This window comes from Chiloscyllium plagiosum, unplaced genomic scaffold (genome assembly GCF_037043375.1).
Source record: "Chiloscyllium plagiosum isolate Xiang-an unplaced genomic scaffold, Cpla_swu_hap1 HiC_scaffold_32, whole genome shotgun sequence".
NCBI classification, from domain to species: domain Eukaryota; kingdom Metazoa; phylum Chordata; class Chondrichthyes; order Orectolobiformes; family Hemiscylliidae; genus Chiloscyllium; species Chiloscyllium plagiosum.
Window position 1 is genome coordinate 13,471,711 of NW_028270170.1, and position 23,325 is coordinate 13,495,035.

The 23,325-nt window shown below is 40.6% G+C and overlaps 1 protein-coding gene, 1 long non-coding RNA gene and 1 pseudogene across 6 annotated transcripts in view; 1 reads left to right on the forward strand and 2 right to left on the reverse strand.

The window, feature by feature from the left end:
- raraa (retinoic acid receptor, alpha a) overlaps positions 1-23,325 on the reverse strand; it is a 583,661-nt gene that overhangs the window by 342,727 nt on the left and 217,609 nt on the right. The window lies entirely within an intron of this gene.
- On the reverse strand, positions 11,135-12,498 carry LOC122539826 (BSD domain-containing protein 1 pseudogene; annotated as a pseudogene).
- The window catches only part of LOC148141750 (uncharacterized), a 28,114-nt gene continuing 22,377 nt past the window's right edge, over positions 17,589-23,325 (forward strand). Inside the window, exon 1 of the long non-coding RNA XR_015752481.1 lies at positions 17,589-18,219. This is a non-coding gene — a long non-coding RNA (uncharacterized LOC148141750). The remainder of the gene's footprint in view (positions 18,220-23,325) is intronic.

The following is a 23,325-nucleotide window of genomic DNA, read 5'->3' on the forward strand; positions in this document are numbered from 1 at the left end:
ATGAAGCAACTAAAGATGAAAGGGCATCTTTATTATCCTGAGGAGCCCCTGCTGTAATGTCCTGAGGCTGAGACAATTGGCTTCCAACAACCAGAAACATCATCTTCTGAGCTAGGCATGTCATCAACTAGTGGAGAGTTTTCCTTGATTCCCAATAACTCCAATGTTACCATGGCTCCTTGATGCCACACTCAGTTGTACATCAAAGAAATTATTTCTGATCCAAGCTTGAAAGTCAAGTCTATTACAAAAAAATGCTGCTATTTACTACAAGCATCACAAGCAATGTGAGTTCCACTGTATTTCAATCTAGTGCACCCAAGGTACTGTGATACATAAAACCTATGTGTGTGGTCCCTGGAGCTGCTGATTATCACAAGCTGAATATGATCTCAGTCAGGAGAATTTATCACTGGTCCTGCCACAGTATTCCCACAGGTGCACCTTTGATGTCTTCCCCTCATGTCTCTTAACATTGGTAGCACAGTGTCCTCTTTCCGCTTTTTCTCAGTAAACTCAAGTGATTTAATGACCATATTTCACCCACTTTGTTGGGAAAAGATTAATAATCTGGATTTTGGCAGGTGTTATACTGGTTCGGTCAAGTGAAGAGTGCCAAGTATTACAATGTGTGTGTTTACGACAGGCCATCCCTTGAATTAATAAATAGATAAACTGAAATTTATATTCCCTTGTGTGGAACAAATAGGCCAAGATATGTGGCTTATTGCTTAAGTCTAAAGTATCATAACATAATAACATAGTACGTTGATTAGAAACAAGATTCCTCCTTTACCCAAGTCCTGTCTCCATACAGATCAGTAGAGTGTTGATTATGGAGTTGGAATCAGGCAAAGATATCAAAGTTTGCAGTGGCATAATTTCTGTCTCGTACAGAGGGAGCCTAACTTTGAGTAGACTCATTCATGTGACATTTCGATGGGTGGTCACTGCATCTCCATTGTTCACCTCAACCAGTCCTCAGCATAATCTACACCCCCAAACCCCATCCCCCAACTTTTCTCCCACCCATTCCCCAATTTTCTTTAACAAACCCACCTGATTTCTCCTGAAATGTGGTCTGGCGCTCTTGCAAATTCCCCAACTCTGCTGTTAAAAGTGTCAATACCTGACAAATATAACTCCTCACTGCAGTCTGGCTCATATAATGTACAACTTCACAGCAACCTGAATGACGCAACACACACCTGTAGAAAGACGAGCACAGCAGTTGTTCATCATGCAGTAGTAGGCAGCCTGTTCTACTTCTTAGAAGACCTTTACAGGGGAGATGTGTATAGGCTGTTTGTTTCTTTAAAGAGCATAGGAGACTGAGGAGTGACCATATAGGAGTTTATAAAATAAAATCATCAGGAGTATTGATAAGGTACCAGGTATCTTTCCCTTCAGGTGGGGGATTCAAGACCGGGGCATATTTTTAAGGTAAAAGGAGAAAGATTTTTTTTAAAAATGAGGGTAATTTTTTTTACACAGAAGGGTTTGTGTGTGAAATGAACTTCTTGAGGAAGTTGTAGATGTGGATATAGTTACAACATTTACATCAGTACATGTGAAATATAAGAAATGTTTGGAGGGTTATAGGTTAAGCACAGGCAGGTGGGACTAGTTTAATTCAGGATTATGGTCTGCATGGGCTGGTTGGACTGAAAGGTATGTTTTCATGCTGTATGACTCTATCACTCTAAGCGGTCTGGACCTGATCATTTGCAAACTCTTCAAACAGTGCTCAGCTCTTTTTTCATCTATTGCATGCTATTAGTTTTCTTTAACAATAGCATATGATTGTATTTTAATAGGTAATAAAATCTAATTTAATTGTTCATGATAAGCTCTCATTGAAGGTTGGGAATGGGGTTTGAGATTTTCATAGTACGACCCTGATGAAAAGCAAGTCTGTGCAAAGAGTGTTATCAACTAGAGAAAACACCAGTCAAATCCACCAGACCCTTCATGGATCTTCGAGCTGTACAGCGTGGAAACAGACCCTTCAGTTCAACTCGTCCATATATCCTAATTTAATCTAGTCCCATTTGTCAGCATTTGGCCCATATCCCTCTAAACCCTTCCTATTCATATACCGATTCAGATGCCTTTTAAATGTTCTAATTGTACCAGTCTCTACCATTTCCCCTGGCAGCTCATTCCATACACGCACCACCCTCTGTGAGAAAAAAATTACCCCTTAGGTTCCTTTTAAATCTTTCCCCTCTCACCTTAAACCTATGTCCTCTAGTTTTAGACTCACCCACCAGAGGGAAAATACTTTAGCTATTCACTCTATCCATGCCACTCATGATTTTATAAACCTCTATAAGATCAGCCCTCAGCCTCCGATGCTCTGTGAAAATATCCTCAGCTTATTCCAGTAGTTCCATGCCATCATTCTCTTTTCCTAAAAGAAATTCTCACTGTTGCTTGTCTCCACTGCTTTTGAAACAGCTGGGTCTTATAAACTCAATCTAAATTACACCAGTGCATTGTAAATGTAAACAAAGGCATTTGGGATTTCAGGGACAAATCAGAAGAATGCCAAAAAAAGTAAAGAGAAGTCAGAGAAGCAATAGCGGAAAATCAGTATAAATGTCCCCTGCCCGGGTTCCCCACAGAAAGGTTTATTTACCCCAAAGATGTACTGAAAACACTGAAATTGGCAACAAAATTCACCCGCGTTGTTTTTAACCCATTCCAACCTAAGAATGAAAGAGCAGCAGCAGTGAGATCTTTTCTTTGCAGATACTGTATACAGAAGAGCTTTACAATTTTTGATTGACAAAAGGAATGAAGATGTTGTCAATGCCACCATTCACTCAGCTGCCGCAAAAAATTGCACACAATAAAATCCATTTGGCTCCAGGCTCACATTTCTGTTACATGAGAAAGTTTTCTGTTCTGCTGTCAGAACCTATCACAGTCGGTTTTGTGTTACACGAAAGATTATCATCAAGAAGCCTGTGATGTGAGTATGAGAAATAAAAAAGGAGCACATTGTTTATTAATTTAAAATGTTAGGTTGAGCCTGTTATAGTTACTTTTTTCATTTCCTCCTTCACCTTAACCACATATTTTATCCATTATTGTTGCACAAGGAAGGGGGTATGCGTGACAACAATTATAAATCATAGAAGCTTTCAAACAGATAATTAAATGTCGCAACGGTTTATGTGTATCAAAGCCTTAAACGTTTTCAAAAACTCTGTAAAGAATTTTCAAGTTATTTACCTCCCAATTATATATAGAGTGACATGAAGCTGACTCTCAAGTCTCTTTCAATGCAGACATTACAAACTTTATAAGATTAAACAAAGGTGACATTCCTTTTTTTTCTGCCTCCCCCCAAGTTTGGAATTACGTAATGCCTACTTGCTGCCTCCTAGATAATATAATTCAGATCAGGAATTCAATGGATGGTGAGTTAAGGCTGTAATCTTATCCTGGAATGATATAGAATGGGTTTTGGCATCCTGTCCTTCCTGTACAGTCTTCATCTATTTGTGAGATCAGTGTAATGGCAGACAATTTTATAAGTTTTGTCCATACTAGTCGAGAGTGTGGTGCTGGAAAAGCACAGCAGGTCAGGCAGCATTTGAGGAGCAGATGAATCGACATTTCGGGCATAAGCCCTTCATCAGGAATGGGGCTTGTGAGCCAACGGGGTAGAGAGATAACACCCATTTATCTCTCTACCCCATTGGCTCACAAGCCTCATTCCTGATGAAGGGCTTATGCCCGAAACATCTATTCTCCTGCTCCTTGGATGCTGCCTGACCTGCTTTGCTTTTCCAGCACCACACTCTCGACTCTGATCTCCAGCATTTGCAGTCCTCACTTTCTCCTAGTTGTCCATACTAGTCAACCCTAACATTTACAGCAATGTACTTCCAAAAAGAATTCATGATAGCAATCAAAGTTAGAACTTAGGGGTTTCTCTACAAGGTAAGAATGGTCAACTGTGGAACCATCTGCTCCTATTGATGCATTTAATATGGGCTATTTGCATAGGTTACAAACTGGTTACTAATACCCAACATGTCCACATCATATACAAACTATTATGTATCTGTACAAAACCTTTTGTATCATGTGCACATCCTCCTCCCCAAATGTCACTGCCAATTGTGGTAAATGCTGCCCATCAAAAACTGTTATTATATTTCGAGAATTTAGATTTCTCGGAAGACTTCAGTTCATCCTTTAACATTAACCTGGCCAAAATATGGGAATTGCCATCTCCCATCAGGTAATATCAGCAGTTCTTGCCTCCCTGCACTGCTCTGGATTCAGAGCTAATGGGAGCACAAAGGTGCAGCCATTGAAGATATCTCAGTAACAATAAGTGACCGGATGCCAAATCTTTCTGTGCAGATAGATCAGTAATTATTTGAGACATGGGCTAGTAGCTCAAGAACTAGCCGAAATTGAAATTTGTCAATCCAGCTAGGGTTTGTTGACAACTGTTAAAAGAGAGCGGAAAGAAGTCAAGGCCCTAGATTGTTTCAGACCACTGTGGTTAGGTAGATGGCCAGACCTTCAGCAGAAGGTTAAAACTGAGAACAGTTTTGCTGTGGAACATATTTGATGTTCTATCAGGGAATTGAATTGAATTTATTGTCACATGTACCGAAGCACAGTGAAAAGCTTTGTCTGGCGAGTAATACAGGCCGATTACAGAGTTAAGTAGCATAGATAAGTAAATATAGGTAAACAGCGGCAAAAACAAAAACACAGGTACAGGCAAATGTTAAGAGTTTGTGAGTCCATTCAGTATTCTAACAGCAGTAGGGTACAAACTATTTCAAAAATGGCTGGTGCGTGTGTTCAGACTAATGTACCTTCTCCCCGATAGTAGAGTTGTAGTAAAACATTGCCAGGGTGGGATGGATCTTTGAGAATTCTGGCAGTCTTTCCTTGACAGCGGGCCTGGTAGATGGATTCTGTAGATGGGAGGTTGGCCTTTGTGAATGTCCGGGCTGAGTCCACCACTCTCTGTAACCGTCTCCGATCTTGAATGGTACAGTTGCCATACCGGGTAGTGACACCTCCAGACAGAATGCTCGCGATGGCACATCTACAAAAATTGGCAAGGGTATTCGCCGTCATGCCAAATTTCCTCAGCTGCCTGAGGAAGAAGAGACATTGTTGGGCCTTTGTAATCAGTGCGGCCACATGAAGAGTCCAGGAAAGCTTGTTGTGGATGAGCACTCCCAGGAGCTTGACACTCTCCACTCGATCCACCTCTGTGCTGTTAATGTGTAGGGGGCATGAGTACCATCCCGCCGAAAGCGAATAATGAGTTCCTTGGTTTTGCTGGCGTTGAGAGCTAGGTTGTTCTCAGTGCACCATTTTTCCAGGTCTCCCACCTCCCATCTGTAATCTGTTTCATAGCCATCTGAGATTCAATTGATGATGGTGGTGTCACCAGCAAACTTGTAAATGACGTTAGTCTGGTATTTGGCGACGCAGTCATGGGTATAGAGTGAGTACAGTAGGGGGCTGAGTGTTGAGTGTTAGTGAGGATGAAATATTGTCCCCAATCTTCACTGACTGTGGGTCAGGAAACTGAGGATCCAGTTGCAGAGAGTGGGGCTTAGTCCGAGATCACTAAGTTTAGTAATCAGTCTTGAGGGGATAATAGCGTTGAAGGTCGAAGTGTAGTTAATGAGTAGGATTCTTACGTAGCTGTTCCTGGTGTCAAGATGTTCTTGGGAGGAGTGAACAGCAAGTGATATGGCATGCAAAGTGCCAATGTTAGAGCTGAAGTATACAGCACAAGGAACTTACAGAAAGGGAAAAACAAAACCAAATTAAAATAGGGAAAAAAAACACCAACTTATAAATAGAATTTGGATCTGGTTATAAAACCTGGTACAGCTGATAGAATTCAATCAAATGTTGGTATCTTTATATCCAACAAAATTTAAATAATCTTCCACAAGATGGTCTAATCCATGACATGAAATGAGAAAGGGCTGGAAACAGCATATGCATATTGGTTGTGTGATTTAAGAGCCACCATTACCTAATTTTGTTTTGAAACATCCTTTCATATTCAGTAAAATTATTGGACAGATCTCAATAGATTACAACAATTTTGTTAAAAATGTACTTTGGCTTAAATAAAAGTATTTGCATTCTTCTGCGTCATCTGATTTATTTCCTCTGTTCAGTGAGTCAGCAAACTATGGGCATGTGATCTTAGATAAGAAAATGCCAGTATTACACTTTGAATGACCACAAGATACGGGTGATGTAGTAAGTGCCTCACCATTGTATGATGGCCTTCTTTAACACCACAGCTAAAATTAAGAACTTACATATGAAAAATCACACGGACCAGCTGAGGTCAGGCAGTAACATTTGTTACCACCTGGCCAAACATTGACATTACTTTTATCACCCTGAAAAAGTACAGTTGTCTTGGAAACAATGAGGTTTGACACTAAAAAGACTAAAGGTTTTACTGAACTGTATCTGTTTCACAGGTTGCTTCCTGACTGAACTACAGTAAGATATGAAAACTGATTTATTGCACATAAAAATGAACTGCAAAGCAAACCTCAATATAGGTTAATGCTGCCCTTGAGACATTTTGCAGAAACCTTTATACAGAATAATGCTGGTAAGTGGCCTCACAGTTTGAATAATACTTCTGATATTAAACTTAAATACAGTGTCTACTCTCAGGCAAGCATGACGTTTACACAGAAGATTGTCACTCTCACTGCTGCTTTCATACTTACTGAACATGGATTATGAAGAAACAGATGCTCATACACAAGCATTTTTACTTACTAATTAGAATAGATTAGATTACATTACAGTGTGGAAACAAGCTCTTCGGCCCAACAAGTCCACACCGCCCCGCCGAAGCATAACCCACCCATACCCCTACATATACCCCTTATCTAACACTACGGGCAATTTAGCATGGCCAATTCACCTGACCTACACATCTTTGGGCTGTGGGAGGAAACCGGAGCACCCGGAGGAAACTCACGCAGACACGGGGAGAACGTGCAAACTCCACACAGTCAGTCGCCTGAGGCGGGAATTGAACCCGGGTCACTGACGCTGTGAGGCAGCAGTGCTAACCACTGTGCCACAGAGTCAGGTATCAAGATCATCGACAAAAAAAACATTTATGAGCTTGCTGCCAGAATAAATGATCTGAGTTTTATACTGTGCGAGACCTCTGTTCCTGCCACCAGCTACATATTGTAGCAGGCAAACAGGGCAAATGACTGAGGACCCACCCAACTGTGGAGTATGGGAAGCAATATGCCAATTTTACTGTAGTGGAACCTTCAGTGTAGTAGAAAACAGGGAAGCAATCACATCCTAGCCTCCACCCAAGGTCCCCATGAGTCCAATACCAGCATTTTCACCAGAACCAAAACACACAGCAACAACTTCCAAACAAGTAGGTCCGCAAGAAACATCAAAACTTCAACTTACTATTGTGGTTGGAACCCATAATTCTGATATTTTAGAGATTTTATAAGCACACATTTGGCAAAATCAGCATGCAACAAAGCTGTTTAGATCAAGGAGACCCAAGACTGATTACTAGAGTAGAATTATAATTGATTTTAGCATCTCTGGACCAGAGATTATCCAGAATTACCAGTCCTGATTACTGTTCTGTGAGCCTTTCTAGAAAGCTTCAGTATGTGGACGTCAGGTACAGCAGGATTGAATTGAACAGTGAAGTCTCATACTCACAATTTAGGTTCAAACATGCTGATGGGGCCCCTCTGTTGAAATATTCTGTGACAATTGTCACCGTTGGATCAGAATTCTGCTGGATGCAGTAGCAACTCTCCCTATATGAAAGGTTATCTTGAAGCAATAAGAGATCCAATAACATTTCAAAACAAAATACACACAATTAATGAATTTCCACTTAAAATCTAATGTTCTGATGTTCAAAATGTGAAACTTTGCATCTCGAATCTTAAGATATTGTAATGATCACCTCTATCAAATATGTGAAGGTGTACAACTATGAATTAACAATCTATGTCAGCGATGGAATCCACAGAGAACATCAAAACCAACATCAACTTATTTAAGAAAATGAAGGCATCAGACCAAGTGAACACTCATCACTCATCGGATAAAACCTTAAAATTTGGTTATCAGTACCTTAAATGGGGGGGAATTCCCTTCTGTGGTTATGTGACTGGAACAGGAAAAGGTTCACTTTTAAAAATGTGATTAATTCCATTCAGACTGACATCAGTGATCTGAAAACAGACTGTGGTGAAGCATGTTTCAAGTACACCCACATCTAATGCCAAATGCAAGTAACATCCTCCCATTTCCCCACATAAACTAAATGGCACAAGCTTAAAATTTTATTTTTTTTTCCCTGTCAAAGTGGACCTTATCCTAGATTAGTCAGATTTTGTGCTCACAGTAAATATTTGAGATCAACTAAACAGAATATCATGTTCACTGTCGGTAAGCTGCTGATAGGTGCTTCAATAGACAACGGATCCTTTTGTACTAACTAGTTGTAAGGAGAGTGAAACTTTCTTAGGGTTCTGATTGCCTTTGAAGTGCTGCAAAGCTATGACTTTTGCTGTCTTCCATGTTGCTTTTATGTGAGGATTCTGAAGTGTACAGATACTATAAATAAGCACAATTTATGATGTATGACACATAACGTGTAAATTTACCTTGCACGTACATGAAATAAATTTGCTATCCATGCAAATGTATGCATACATGAAATAAAATATGCAAGGCGCAGCTTAATCCAAGAGGAAATGAGACGAACAATGAGGTGAATGACAGAATACAGACATAGGTATGAAGAAAGCTTGGCCAGGGGTCTACTGACATATGTTAAACCTCTTATAACCTTTTGGTAAAGATGATGAGAAATAAATCTTTACTCAGCTTAAGAATTATTCACAAAGTTAAAATTACAAGTGTATAGCTCCTAAAAGTGTCTCTTCATTCTCTTTAACATATCAATTCAACAAATCAACAAATTAAAGCCCTTTGAGGGGGGGGGCTTTTTGGCACAATGATAGTGTACCTACCCCGAGTCCAGGAAACCCAGCTTCAAGTTCCATCTGCTCAAAATACATACCAATGTCTTTGAAAAGGCTGATTAGGAAAATACAAATAACAAAATCTTTGAAATAAAACTTATTAAATTAAAGTAACTAACACTCCTGGGACTGAGGATGCACCGCTACCCCTCCAGTGTTCACATGTCACAATACTTCAACTGTACCAGTGGATGCTCCCTATCTCCAGGGATATGTGGGTGAGGACATAATCATGGAAAAGCAGAGTGTCAGGTTGAACAGCTCCCTCAATGACTACATTGCCAGTAACTCATTCCCCCATTGCTGCACTAGATGGCCAAGGACCATAAATATGAGGCTGAGTGCAAGCAAAATGCGAGCAGTAGACCTTTTAGGGAATGGAATCGGGGCAACTCCACACATCCTGCAACTATGTGGAACACAGACTCCGAGTGTGTCTTTATAGATATTTTAATCACCACGTTCAGAGATGTTATTACACATCTTGGAGGTGGGGGGTGGGTGGGGAGTGGGAGACACTCCCACTGCAACACAAGAGTTCCTGAAGTTAAATTCTAATTAACATGTCCAGACATGTTCTGACACATTTCTGGGCAGACCTTCTATCCCTTGCTACCAGATGCTAACAAGTGCCTACTTGTATAGTCTTTTTTTCTATATACTCTTTTAAGCAAACTGAATATACATATCTCAGTAACTGATGAATCCACCCTTAAATATGCAGATATTTATTCAATCAGTGGCCTCCAGCTGCACACTACTTTGTACAATTAACAACTGACTGGTATCCAGTGAGTCCTGTTGAAATTCTTATGCTCAGAAACCAATTAATGACTTGAACAAGATGATTGGTATTGTCAAGTAGAACTGGTGACTGTCACTCTCCATTTTCCTGTCATTCTCGGAAGTGCTGCATGGGAGCACCGAAGGAGAACACAAATATTCACAGAATGATCCTTTTTTCCCCGGAAAGGAGGGTTAATAAAACAAAACCTGCAGGAAACACAGGAACAGAAGCAGGCCATTCAACCCCTTTTTACCACGCAAGTTGATCATGATTGATCTGCATTCAACTTCCTTCACCTGTTTTTGATCAAATTCCTTAATATCTTTATTTAGTTTGTCAAGTTCAGTCTTCCAAAAATACCTTGTCTTAGTGCATACCAATTTTTAAGAGAGGGAGAGGAAATAGCTGGAGAAAAGTGGTAAAGAATGCATATGGGATGCTTTCTGAAATAACTCCATGTAGGCCTGTATCCCGTCACCAAGTTCCCTTTTATCTACATGTGTGTAGTACATGACATTGACCCATCAAGCACAGAGTAGACAGAACCCCTAAATATTCCTGTAAATCAAGAAAAACAAAAAATCAAAACAAAGTCTACCTGAAAAAAGGGGGAGACACAAAAAAGAAAACTCCCCTCCTCAGTAAGAAACCCAACAGCAGTAATGAATACACCACTGTGTGGTCCAGTCAGTTCAGAGTCAATCCTCTCCCAACACAAAATGGAGAGTCCTTCACCACTGATCCAGCTCGCTCAAAGGCAGCTCTCAGAATGAACAGGATGTCCAATACTCCTGTTCTTCCTTTTTTATTTTTTAATTTCCCCACACTAACGCTTAACAGTAGTAGTGCTTATTTTTCCCCAGCACCCATGTCGTGTGTGTGTGTGTGTGTGTATATATATGCAGGTGTCAGACACAGTGAAGAACAAGTTTGTAAATCTTTATTTATATTCCACGACCAGAAAGAAAGGAAACACCAGAGTGGCCAGTGACAAGCAGTACGCTTCTCAACAAAGGGCTAACACTCCTGTTTATGGAGTTTTTTGCATTTTGGGATTTTGGATAAACATTCCTGTTTATTTTTTTTAACCCTGTATAATTTAAGTTTAATCGATGTAAGTGCAAATCTGTAAAAGATCTAAGGGAATTTGAATTACAAAACTAATAGTCTCCCATATCTGAAAGCTAGAAAATGCATATTTAAAATATATATTGCACAACCAACCAGCTGTTAATTACGCAAAAACAAAACATCATTAGAAACAATAATCGCAATGTCTCCCATTGAATATAACTTTAGTCTAAAGAATGAAATATAACCCATGCTCCATAGTTCTTTGTAATTACATGCTAAAAAGCCTGCTATATAATACAATAGCATGCAGTATAAAACATGTTACCCTAACTTACTGAAGCAATGGCACAGGAAACCTGTATATACACTACAGGCTAAGAATATAAACACAATTGTCATTACATTAGAATGAAAGAATTCAAGAAATCAACTGAAGCAGCAAGATCCAATTTCATTTTATTCCCAATCGTCCCAGTCTTCATCTTCCAGCTGTTCCGACACATCCACCTGGGATAGTGCTAACTGGACTTCTTCCTCGGTCATATCCAAATCAAAATCCTTTTCCCAGTCCTCACTGATGTCTGTGCTAGACCCTTTCTTTCCGTTATTGGATGGCGTTGATTTTCCACTGTCCGAGTTAAGTTCATACACTCTCAAATCAATGGGTCCATCATCTTTTGTAGTCTCCAGTTTGTTGGTGTTCTTTGCCTCAATCACTGCACCAGATACTGCAGTAAACTCCTTCATTTTTTGATCTTTAGTTGATCCATTTGTTTCTTCCTCTGGAATTGAAGGCCTGCCGTTAGTCTTGGGCTTCAAATCCTGTTCTACCACCAGCTCCACACTGGTATCTACTACATTGCCTGCAATTTCCTTCACAATCTCCTCAGACCTTGATGTCTCACTGGAAGTGGAGATTTGACTTCTCAGCTGGAGTTCTGTGGGGCTGCTGATGGCACTTACAGACTGGTGTTCCCCTGGCATTTGCATAATGTCAGCAATATTCTGGTTCGGAAGTTCAACTGAATGCTCCAGCATGGAGCACGCAACGAAAGATTGTACAGGCAATAATGGACTTTGCGGCGTATGTCGAAACTCTGAACTGACAGGCGAAGCACCTACAAATTCATCTTCTTCATCTTCCCATTGAAGCTCCTCTGCATGAGAAGTCTGCTCTGCTCTCTGTTTCAGTGCTATTCTCCTGGTCTCTTCCTGTTCCAACTGATAAAGTTTATAAAAGTATCGATGCCAAAATTCTGAATGAGATACGGCTGCTGGTACCATTTTTGTGTAAAGAGCACGCACTGCAGGACTATTAACCAATAGGTCCGAGATTTCCCCTTTCTGATTTTCAAGATTAAAATCAGCAACCCACTCTTCATAGAGCTCCAACGGACCATCTGGCTCATTGCAGTACGTTGCTGGATCAGCCTGTAGACTGTAAAGACGAGCCTTGGTACTGTCGTAGAGTTCTGTAGTACCAGAAGGTGTTGCGACCAGTGTACATTCCTGTTTATATCTGTCAACCAGGATTCCCTGATTGGACCAGGTTTGCATCCCCAATCAAGGAAATCATGTTCAATAAAGTCCACCTGTCGGACATTGTTCCAATCACTGCACTTTCCTTTATTGTGTGAGGCATTAAACACAAAAAGTGTGAATCTAATGTTGAAACTATATAAGACACTGGTTAGGCCATAGCTGGAGTTTTATGTATGGTTCCAGTCAGAGTACAGAAAGGTCATAATTAGTCTGGAGAAAGTACAGTGGATAGTTCCAAGAATCTTTCTAAGGCTTGAAAACTGCAGCTCTAAAGATGGACTAGACAAGCTTGGATTGTTTCCTGAGAAGGCTAAGGGGTGACTTAATTGAGGTGCACAAAATAATGAGAGACCTGGATTAAAAAAAGGACAGGAAAAGCCTATTTCTTTTGGTGAGGAGGTCATTACCAGGACACACAGATTTAAGGTGATCGGTGCAAAGGTTAGAAGGGCCATGAGGAAAATCTTTTATTCCCAGAGGGTGGTGGGCATCTGGAATCTCCTGCCTAGTTTGATGAGGCAGCAATCCTCAATTTATTTCAATGGAAAACTATGCCAGAATCACCATCACCAGCAAGGCTTTGGACCAGATTAGAATGGGTGGCGAGTTCATTCAGCAAGGGCAGACATAATGGGATAAATGGCTTCTTTCTGTGCTGCAATTTTCTGTAATTCTAATGTTTTGTTAAAACAGTTATGCAAAACTTCATTTTGGCTCATCTGTAAAGTAGTTGATAGAAAATTGGCCACATCTTTTGTCCCTTAGTCAATTTTCCTTTTGTTTCTTTCATTAATGGAAAAAAGAATTGATTAAGGGAAGTAAGAGGCAGCCAATCTGCTTTCACCCATTTTACTCACAAGATGAGACCAAAAGAATCTCTCTGTCCATTGATTTCTTTCTTAATTTTGGGTGCTTCAGGCTATCCTCAGAAGGGATAGAGTAGCTTCTGCTAATCACAGTTCATAAGGTTGGGCACATTTGACAGAGATGTTGACAGAGGTGTCGAGTGACTGATGTTCTTATTCCACTTTTCTCTATAAAGAAGGTCTTCTAGCTATTGCCTCTCCAAGATGTCCAAATAAAAACCTGGATCCACCATCTATCAGAGAATATTACAGTATAGGCAGCCAAGTGTTGAGCTGCCCTTGGCCCCAGACTCTGGAATTCCCTCCCCAAAACTCTCCTACTTGCTACCTCTACTTTCTCCTTTAAAATGTTTTTTACAATCTACCACTCTGACCAAGCTGCTCTAACAATATGCATAAAGTCAGATTTTGACTAATTACACTCCCACAATGTGGTTTTTGATATTTTATTGGCTACATAAATGCAAGTTGATGCTGGTTTCAGTAAAAGTAGGGATAGCATTTTATTGCAGAAAAGAAGCAAGTGCTCCACATTAATCTAATTCCGATTTGTTAATTTGTATACAGAGCTCCACAATTCCTTTTGTGTACAAAACTACAATCAGAATTTAAGAGAAATTACTTGGCTGTGCAGACCTTTGGATACAGGTTCTACATAATTGCAATCTCTTTCTTCACTGCCATTCTACGGTGTGTGAGAAAGAATACAGTGAAAGTGTGCACTGGTGTTCTCTGTCATTTCCGATTTAATTTATGCAGTCAGTTCTCCATGTCTGAATCAAAACAAGAGTCATCAAATTATTTCATACTGGTTAAGAAGACTAGCAGAAGATTCTAGGCCAACCCAGAGAAACATTGTTTCTGCTCACATTCAGGATTAACAGACTCTAACTCTCTCATATAGCTGCAGATTAAACTGCATCTGAGAGTTTCAGTGACATCTTAACAAACCTGCAACCAAATGCTACAATGGCTTTCTATCAATTTTTGCCATCTCAAAGCTATTTGGACTGTAAATACAGGTAGAAATGCTGATTAGGTATTCTCTAGACTCCCTTAACTCCATTTTATGTTGGAATTACAGAGACTGTTCAAAGTATAACTGATTACAAAATCTGAAACTCCTAACAGCTGAGGGAATTGGAGATTAACAATCTACCACAGTTAACAAAACTGCCCTTACATTGTCTACTGGTGTGAACATCTGTCTTTTTCTTCCCAGTAATACAACCTCTTTATCCTTTTAACAACGAAACTATCCCAGCTTGGTGTCAGGCAGAATTCAGAGCAGGAAACCCAACACCTTCCATTTCTCCACTTTATCTTGAAGAGACAGTGCCAACCATAACAATCTAACTGCATGCTTGCACCAGAATTCGAAATTAACAAAACCAAGGGTTTCACAATATTGGTTCATATAGCTTAACTGGCTACAACAGTGAGTGTATACCCATTGGGATGGTTTCATACTGAATCCCAGCTCTGTTCTGAAATAAATTATCGTGGTCAGCGTAATGTTATAAATAGCACGATCGATCTCAGCATTTGGGACTGGATAAGCAAAGAAAAGAAATCAAAGTTCTTGTTCCTGATCATTATCTAACAATCCTTTTTGGGCTTCCCTCTGTAGGCCCATGAATAAAAAATCGTCAGTGGGACAACTAACAGGGCACTTGCTGATGAAAATGGTCCACTAAGAATCAAAACATCAAGAAATCACATGAAGAGAGTGCAGAAGTTGGAAATAAAAAAAAAGTTAAGTTAACCTGTAGCATTTTATTTTTGTTTTAAGCCAAAGTAGAACATACATATGATATTTAAGCATTAAGTCTGAACACATTTTACCATAAGTGATAATACGTTCATAAAAGAAACATGGACCTAGATTTAGATGCTGCCGACAGCATTGGAAAGACAGCACTAGTGCATCCATCATAGGTTCTGTTAGGAAGCGGAGGGATTTTCTTTTAAAATAATTAAATCAGACAACCCAGTTATTCATTTGAATTTATGCACAATCTTCCATCTTAAAAAATGTCTTCATAAAATAATCTGAAGACGATGTGTACTATGGAATACAACAAAAAAAACTATATTCAAAAATAATATGGAATATTTCTGATCTCCTGTAGTTAAAGCAAAATGTTTAGTTAAAAGGAAAATATGACTCACAACTATTTAAATCATTCAAATAAATCACTCTTTGAAAAGTGCACCACTGCCCAATATTCCCCCGTAGCGACCCGCCTACCCACTGCAATGGTCCCCAGGGCCCCAATCTAAATGAGATGAGCCATCTCACTGAGCAAGGCTGGTTAAACATTTTCAAAATGAAAATAAATCATTGCAGCTGTCAATGTTGGCATTCAGCCTCAAAAGAAAGCCTCTGACTAATTTAAAACCAGCAAAGATCGACTTGCTGTGTCCAGGGTCATGGTAGAAAATTTTGCAGGGAGTAAATTTTGTGCATTGGAATTGTACCAATTTTTGTGTTCTTAGAGAATGCATGTACAGATGTTCATTCACAGCTTGAAATAATTTGAAGAGAAATTAGTATTTTTGTAGCAGAGATGCAATGCAAATATCAGTATATGAGCATGTTACCAGTAAACGTAATTTTACTGATGCCATCTCAGCTCAAGATGCAGAGGCTGCACTTCGTACAAATTACTTCTACTGTAGAAGACATTAGGAGAGGTTTTGAAATCATACAATATTGTCAAACATTATTTGAATAAAACGCCTCAAAATAGTATAAAACGTGGGTTTGGACTGATGATTCAGAAGAACAGGAATCGGCCATTCAGCCCTCCCTACAATTCAATTACACAAAGGTCAAATTGTACCTCAATGTTCATTTCTTTGATGAAATTCATCAATCTCACTCTTGACAATTTGAATTGATCCATCATTCACAGTGTTATGTGGAAGTGTATTCCAGACTTTTACAACGAATTGTACCAAAAAGTGCATGACTCTACTTCTAAATGGAATAATACGAATTTTAAAATTGCAACCTCTTCAGTGTATTATTTCACCAAAGGAAATAATTTCTCTATATCAAACCTATAAATAATTCCTTTATTACTCTAACTGTCTAGCTCAGATCAACCCTCAACCTTCTAAAATTGATGAAATTCAGGCCAAATTCAGGCCAATTTGTGCTTGTAATTATCACTTTACTCTCTAGTAAATATCTTGTGAATCTGCGTTATACTTCCATTCAAGCTGAATGTAAAGTTATCTGAGGTGACCAAAACTGAATGCAGTTCTCCAGATGTAGTCTAGCAAAGCTGCATACAGATTAAACATAACTTCTCCACTTCTAACTACCAATCCCCTTGAGATATAGACCTAATTTCAATAAGGCATTTTGTTTATTTGTACTTCAATGGTTTATGAAAAGGTCACACATACTTTTTCTTTGCTACTCAACATCTTCTAATTGCTAAGTATTAAGAAAATATTCAGATTTTCTTTCACAACTTCAAAAAGATCCTCACAAATTTTGACATACTGAACTCCATCTTCCAGAGTTTTTCCCATTTACTTAATCAATGACCCACTGAAATTTCCTGCTACAATCCAAAAAAATTACTGTGCATCCTAACTTAATGTCATCTGGAAATTTGTATATTCCTTAATCCAACCCATTAATACCGTACAGTATAGATGTTTGGGGAAGAACACTTGCCACATTTCACCATCCAAAGAATGGTACATTTATATTTACTCTGTTTCCTGTATCACAACTAATTATCAACCAATATCTAACTTTAATTCCATATGATCTATATTTTGTTAATAAAATCATGTTTCTTGGCAATCCAAATAGAGATCACTAGATACGTCCCTATCTACCATGCTACTGATCTTCTCAACAAATTCAATAATGTCAGACGTGACCTACTCTTCACAAAACCACCCAGATTCTTGATCAGCTAATACTTGTCCAAATGTTCAGACACGCTGTCCCTAATGATAAATTCCAGTAAACTGGAATATCTGTGGCTACCAGCTCATATCAGCATCCTTTCCTAAATAATGAGATGCATTTGCATTTTTTCAGTCCAAAGGCATATGGAGAGATGCTCATCTCCAGCAAATTGTTAAGGAAGGTGCTGAGGAAGAAACCAAATGAACTTTTTCTTTAATATATTGAAAGCTGAGTGCTTTGGGAAGGGAAGTTAGGGAAGAAAAAAAACAGTATCAAGAAATATTTGATTAAATTAATTTGCCTCTAAATGACACTGTAAGAGACCAACTGGCTCATTAATGCTTAACTTGTTAGCCAAAGGGTAGATTTTGTTTTAAAAGTACATGACTCAAACAATCCAAAGAAAAAGCAATAACTGAAAAAAAAACTGGTGACAGAGGACATATCTAAGCATAATCAGATACACTGTCTTATGATAATCTTTTCTCATTTGATTACAAACATTAGGAGGATATCAATTTCTATGGCAGTGCTTTCCAAACCTTTTCTTTATCTAATCCCATTTTAATGTCCCACACTTCACGTAGCCACAGAGTAAATATGTTACTGATACAGAACTGCTGAGCAGGGTATTCGGATTAGCATCTATTGCTTAGCAGGATGGGTTTGGGGAAAAGGTGAGGTTGAGTGACTGCAGGGTTTTTCCACATTTACTGTTCCAGCCTTTCTTCACAGCAAGAACCAAGCCTCATCGATCTATTCGGAGGAGAAAGTGAGGACTGCAGATGCTGGACATTCCTGAAGAAGGGCTCATGTCTGAAATGTCGATTCTCCTGCTCCTTGGATGCTGCCTGACCTGCTGCGCTTTTCCAGCAACACATTTTCAGTCACTGATCTATTCGTTTGGTCAACCATGCTTCAAAAAGCAAGGATGTAAGTTGTTACTCCTCATTCTACATGCAATTTATTGCTACCTTCGAGTCCATTACTCCGAAATACTACCTTCTGACTTCACAGAGGGTTTGAGATCCATGGTTTGGGGAAGACTGACTTTGGAAGTTGTGGAAAGAGCAGCTTAAGTATTCACTTAAACGATGTTGTTGCTTCACTCTCTGTGCATAAGTCTCATCCAAAATCAACACTGGCAGTACAAAAGTTGGTTAAGACCTGTATCTTGCCAACTTTCCATTCAAGCTTCAACTAAAATGCTTTGCCATCTGACAGGTATTTGTTTTTACCTTTCCAAGATGTTTTGCAAATACGCCAGCTTTGGCTCTTCAACCATATGGCCATTATGTAAGCCTAGCCTACAAGTTCTCAAACAATGAAGTAGCCTACCCTCATCTGCTGGCCACTTGTGAACATTTTTCTTTTACTCATTTGGGGAATATGTACATCGCTAGCTGAACAGCATTTATTGCCTGTCCCTAGTTGCCCTTGAGAAGGTGGCAGTGAGCTGTCTTCTTGGACCGCTGCAGTCCATCTGCTGTGGGTTGGCCCACAATGCTATTCGGGGAAAATTCTAGGATTTTGACCAAGCAACAATGAAGGAACAGCAATATATTTCCAAGTCAGGATGGTGAGTGGCTTGGAGGGGAAATTGAAGATGTTGGTGTTCCCATGTATCAGCTGCCCTTGTCCTTCTAGACATGGGTTTGTAAGGTGCTGTCTGAGGATCTTGATTGAATTTCTGTGGTGTATCTTGTACATAGTACACACAGCCGTGACTAAGCATTGATGGTTGGGGGAGTAGATGCCTGTGGATGTACTGTCAATAAAGCGGCTAGCTTATCCTGGATGGTGTTAAGCTTTTTCAATGTTGTTGGAGCTGCACCCATCCAGGCAAGTGGAGAGTATTCCATCACACTCTTAACTTGTGCCTTGTAACTGGTAGATAGGCTTTGGGGATTCAGGAGGCGAGTTACTCACTGCAGTATTCCTAGCTTCTGACCTGCACTTGTAGCCACTGTGTTTATGCAGCAAGTCCAGTTGAGTTTCTGGTCAATTGTAACCTCCAGGATGTTGATACTGGGGGATTCAGTGATGATAACACCATTAAATGTCAAGAGGCAGTGGTTAGATGGTCTCTTATTAGTGATGATCATAGCCTGGCATTTGTGTGGCATCAATGTTACTTGCCACTTGTCAGCCAGAGCCTGGACATCGTCTAGACCTTGTTGCGTTTCAACCTGGACTGCTTCAGTGTCTGAGGAGTCATGAATGGTGCTGAACATTGGTGAACATCTCCACTTCTGAACTTATGATGGAGGGAAGGTCATTGACGAAGCAGCTGAAGATGGTTGAGCCGAGGACACTACCCTGAGGAACTCCTGCAAAGATGTCCTGGAGCTGAAATGATTTACCTCAAACAACCACAATCATCTTCTTTCACCAGATATGAGACCAAAGAACAGAGAGTTTGCCCCCTTGATTCCAGTTTTGCCAGGGATCCTTAATGCCAAGCTTGGTTGAATGCAATCTTGATGGAAAGGGCTATCACTCTCACCTCACCTCTGGAATTCAGCTCTTTTGTCCATGTTTGAACCAATGCCATAATGAGATCAAGAGCTGAGTGGCCCTGGCCAAATTCAAACTAGGCATCACTAAATAGGTTATTGCTGAGCTGGTGCTATTTGATAACACAGTTGGTGACACCTCATTGACGATCGAGAGTAGAATGATGGGATGGTAATTGGCTGGGTTGGAATTGTCCTGCTTTTCATGTATAGGACATAGCTGGACAATTTTCTACATTGTCAGGTAGATGACAGTGTTATAAATCTTGGAGCATAAGTCTTCAGCACTATTACCGGAGTGTTGTCAGGGCCCATAGCCTTTACAGTATCCAGTATCTCCAACTGCTTTTTGATATCACATGGACTGAACTGAATTGGCTGAAGACTGGTATCTGTAATGCTGGGGACCACTGGAGGAGGTCGAGATGAATCATCCAATCATCTCTTCTGGCTGAAGACTGCTGCAAATGCTTCATCTTTTGCACTGAGGATGGAGATATCTGTGGAGCCTCCTCCTTCAAAGAGTTGCTTAATTGTCCACTACCATACGCAACTGGATGTGGCAGGACTGCACGGCTTAGGTCTGATCCATTAGTGGTGGGATCGCTTAGCTCTGATCTCTTTGGCATGCAAGCAGTCCTGTATGGTAGCTTTACCAAGTTCACACCTCACCTTCAGGTATGCCTGGTGCTGCTGCTGGCATGCATTCCTGCAATCTCCATTGAACCAGAGTTGATCCTCTGGCTTACCCAAGGTGGGAGATTTCAAGACTACGGTGGCATACTTTTAAGGCGAGAAGCGAAAGATTCTAAAAAGACATGTGGGACAATTATTTTGTCACAGAGTTGTTCACTTGTGGAATGAACTTCCTGAGGAAGTAGTTGATTCAGGTACACTTATAACATACAAAAAAAATTTAGGGAAGTAAATGAGCAAGAGATGTTTGGAGGCATATGGGCCAAGAGAAGGAAGGTGGGACTAGTTTAATTTGAGACTATGACCAGCATGGACTGGTTGGACTGTTTCTATGCTGTATGACCCCACAACTCTACGTCACTTGACTAGTCTGTGAGACAGCTCTCCCAATTTTGGCAGTTACCTCCACATGTTAGTAATGAGGACTTTGCAGAATCAATAGGGCTGCTTTTGCCATTGCTCTTGCTGGTGCCTAGGTGATCCACCCAGTTTCATTTTTTTGAGACTTTATTACAGTTGGTACAACTGAATGGCTTGCTGGGCCATTTCAAAGGGTGGTTGAGAGTCAACCACATTGCTCTGGGTCTGGAGTAACATGTAGGCCAGACCAGGCGACGATGGCAGATTTCCATCCCTGAAGGACATCACTGAACCAGAAGGGTTCTTCTGACAACCGGCAGTGATTTCATAGTCATCAGTAGATTCTTTACGGGCGGCACAGTGGTTAGCACTGCTGCCTCACAGCGCCAGAGACCCAGGTTCAATTCCCGCCTCAGGCGATTGACTATGTGGAGTTTGCACATTCTCCCCGTGTCTGTGTGGGTTTCCTCCGGGTTATCCGGTTTCCTCCCACAGTCCAAAAATGTGCAGGTTAGGTGAATTGGCCAGGCTAAACTGTCCGTAGTGTTAGGTGAAGGGATAAATGTAAGGGGGTGGGTTGCGGGTCAGTGCGGACTTGTTGGGCCGAAGGGCCTGTTTCCACACTGTAAGTAATCTAATCTAAGTTCCAGATTTTCAAAAATTGAATTCAAATTCCACTATCTTTTGTGGCAGATTCAAACTCAGGTCCCCAAGACATTAGGTGAAAGTGAGGACTGCAGATGCTGGAGATCATAGTTGAATAATGTGTTGCTGGAAAAGCGCAGCAGGTAAGGCAGCATCCAAGGAGCAGGAGAATCGACGTTTCGGGCATAAGCCCTTCTTCAGGAATGAGGAGGGTGTGCCAAGCTTAGATAAAAGGTAGGGAGGAGGGACTTGGGGGAGGGGCATTAGGAATGCGATAGGTGGAAGGAGGTTAAGGTGAGGTTGATAGGCCGGAGAGGGGGTGGGGGTGGAGAGGTCGGCAAGAAGATTGCAGGTCAAGAAGGCGGTGCTGAGTCCGAGGGTTGGGACTGAGATAAGGTGGGGGGAGGGGAAATGAGAAAGCTGGAGAAATCTGCATTCATCCCTTGTGGTTGGAGGGTTCCTAGGCGGAAGTTGAGCGCTCTTCCTCCAGGCATCGTGTTGCCATGGTCTGACGATGGAGGAGGCCAAGGACCTGCATGTCCTTGGCGGAGTGGGAGGGGGAGTTAAAGTGTTCAGCCACGGGGCGGTTGGGTTGGTTGGTGCGGGTGTCCCAGAGGTGTTCTCTGAAACGTTCTGCAAATAGGCGGCCTGTCTCCCCAATGTAAAGGAGGCCACATCGGGTGCAGCGGATGCAGTAAATGATGTGTGTGGAGGTGCAGGTGAATTTGTGACGGATATGGAAGGCTCCCTGGGAGGAAAGTGAGGGGGGAGGTGTGGGCGCAAGTTTTGCATTTCTTGGGGTTGCAGGGGAAGGTGCCGGGAGTGGAGGTCGTTGAGTTTCTGGATTAACAGTCGAGCGATAATACTACTCGGCCATTGCCTACCCTAAAGAACTTTGAAGCAAGGGTCATTAGACAGCAATTAGAATAGTGAAACACAGCTAATTTTCTTCAGGTTAAGAGGGGAATTATTGACATTAAGTGTAGTGGCCAGCTGAGATTAGTTAAAATGACCAATACTGCGAATTTCTTTTAGGAACATATGAACAGGGGAAGGCAATTTTCAGTCTTCCCCACCATTAAATAAAGATATGATTGTGGTCTGAGCTCCATTTTCCTGATTACACTCCAAACTCTTGGCTCCTCAAAATCCTATCTTCAGTTGAGCACTAATCATTACAAAGATCTCACTGGTGCAAAATGTCTTAATCTTGTTAATATCTGGTAAATGCTGAAAAAGGGGCCCAAATATATTAATTGGTAATTCATCTCACTGCTGTTTATAGAGTCTCATTGCATACAATGGCCACAGAACAAGTGACAAGTAAACCACTGATTGTGGAGATCTTTGGGACATCCCAAAGATCTGAAACTGTTATATAATTGTAAGTTCCTTTTTTTTTAAAACAATATGACTGAAATCTTCCCATTTTACTGTAAATACACTGCAGCATGTTTTAGCCTGGACCACCCATTGATAGAAAGTGAAGAAAACTGACAGAACTGCTTTAAAAAATGATAGACAAGTATGAATTCTGGATTGGTGTTAAGTAACAGTTTCACTGTGGGAATAGACTACAACAGTATAAATTGAAACTGATCCACCAATATCCCCTTCTCCAGTTTGAAAATAATTCTCCCTTTAGGCTCCCCCAACACCATGCACTATTCCTTATTGAAGAGGTCATTCAAATGACCTAATCCCTGACCTCTGCCAATGCCACTCTGGATATGGCTGCTTGAAGCCAAGCAAAAGTGGCCCGAGGGATTCTTCACCATTTTTTTCACATTCCCACATGGCTTTGCACAACAACAAATTCTCT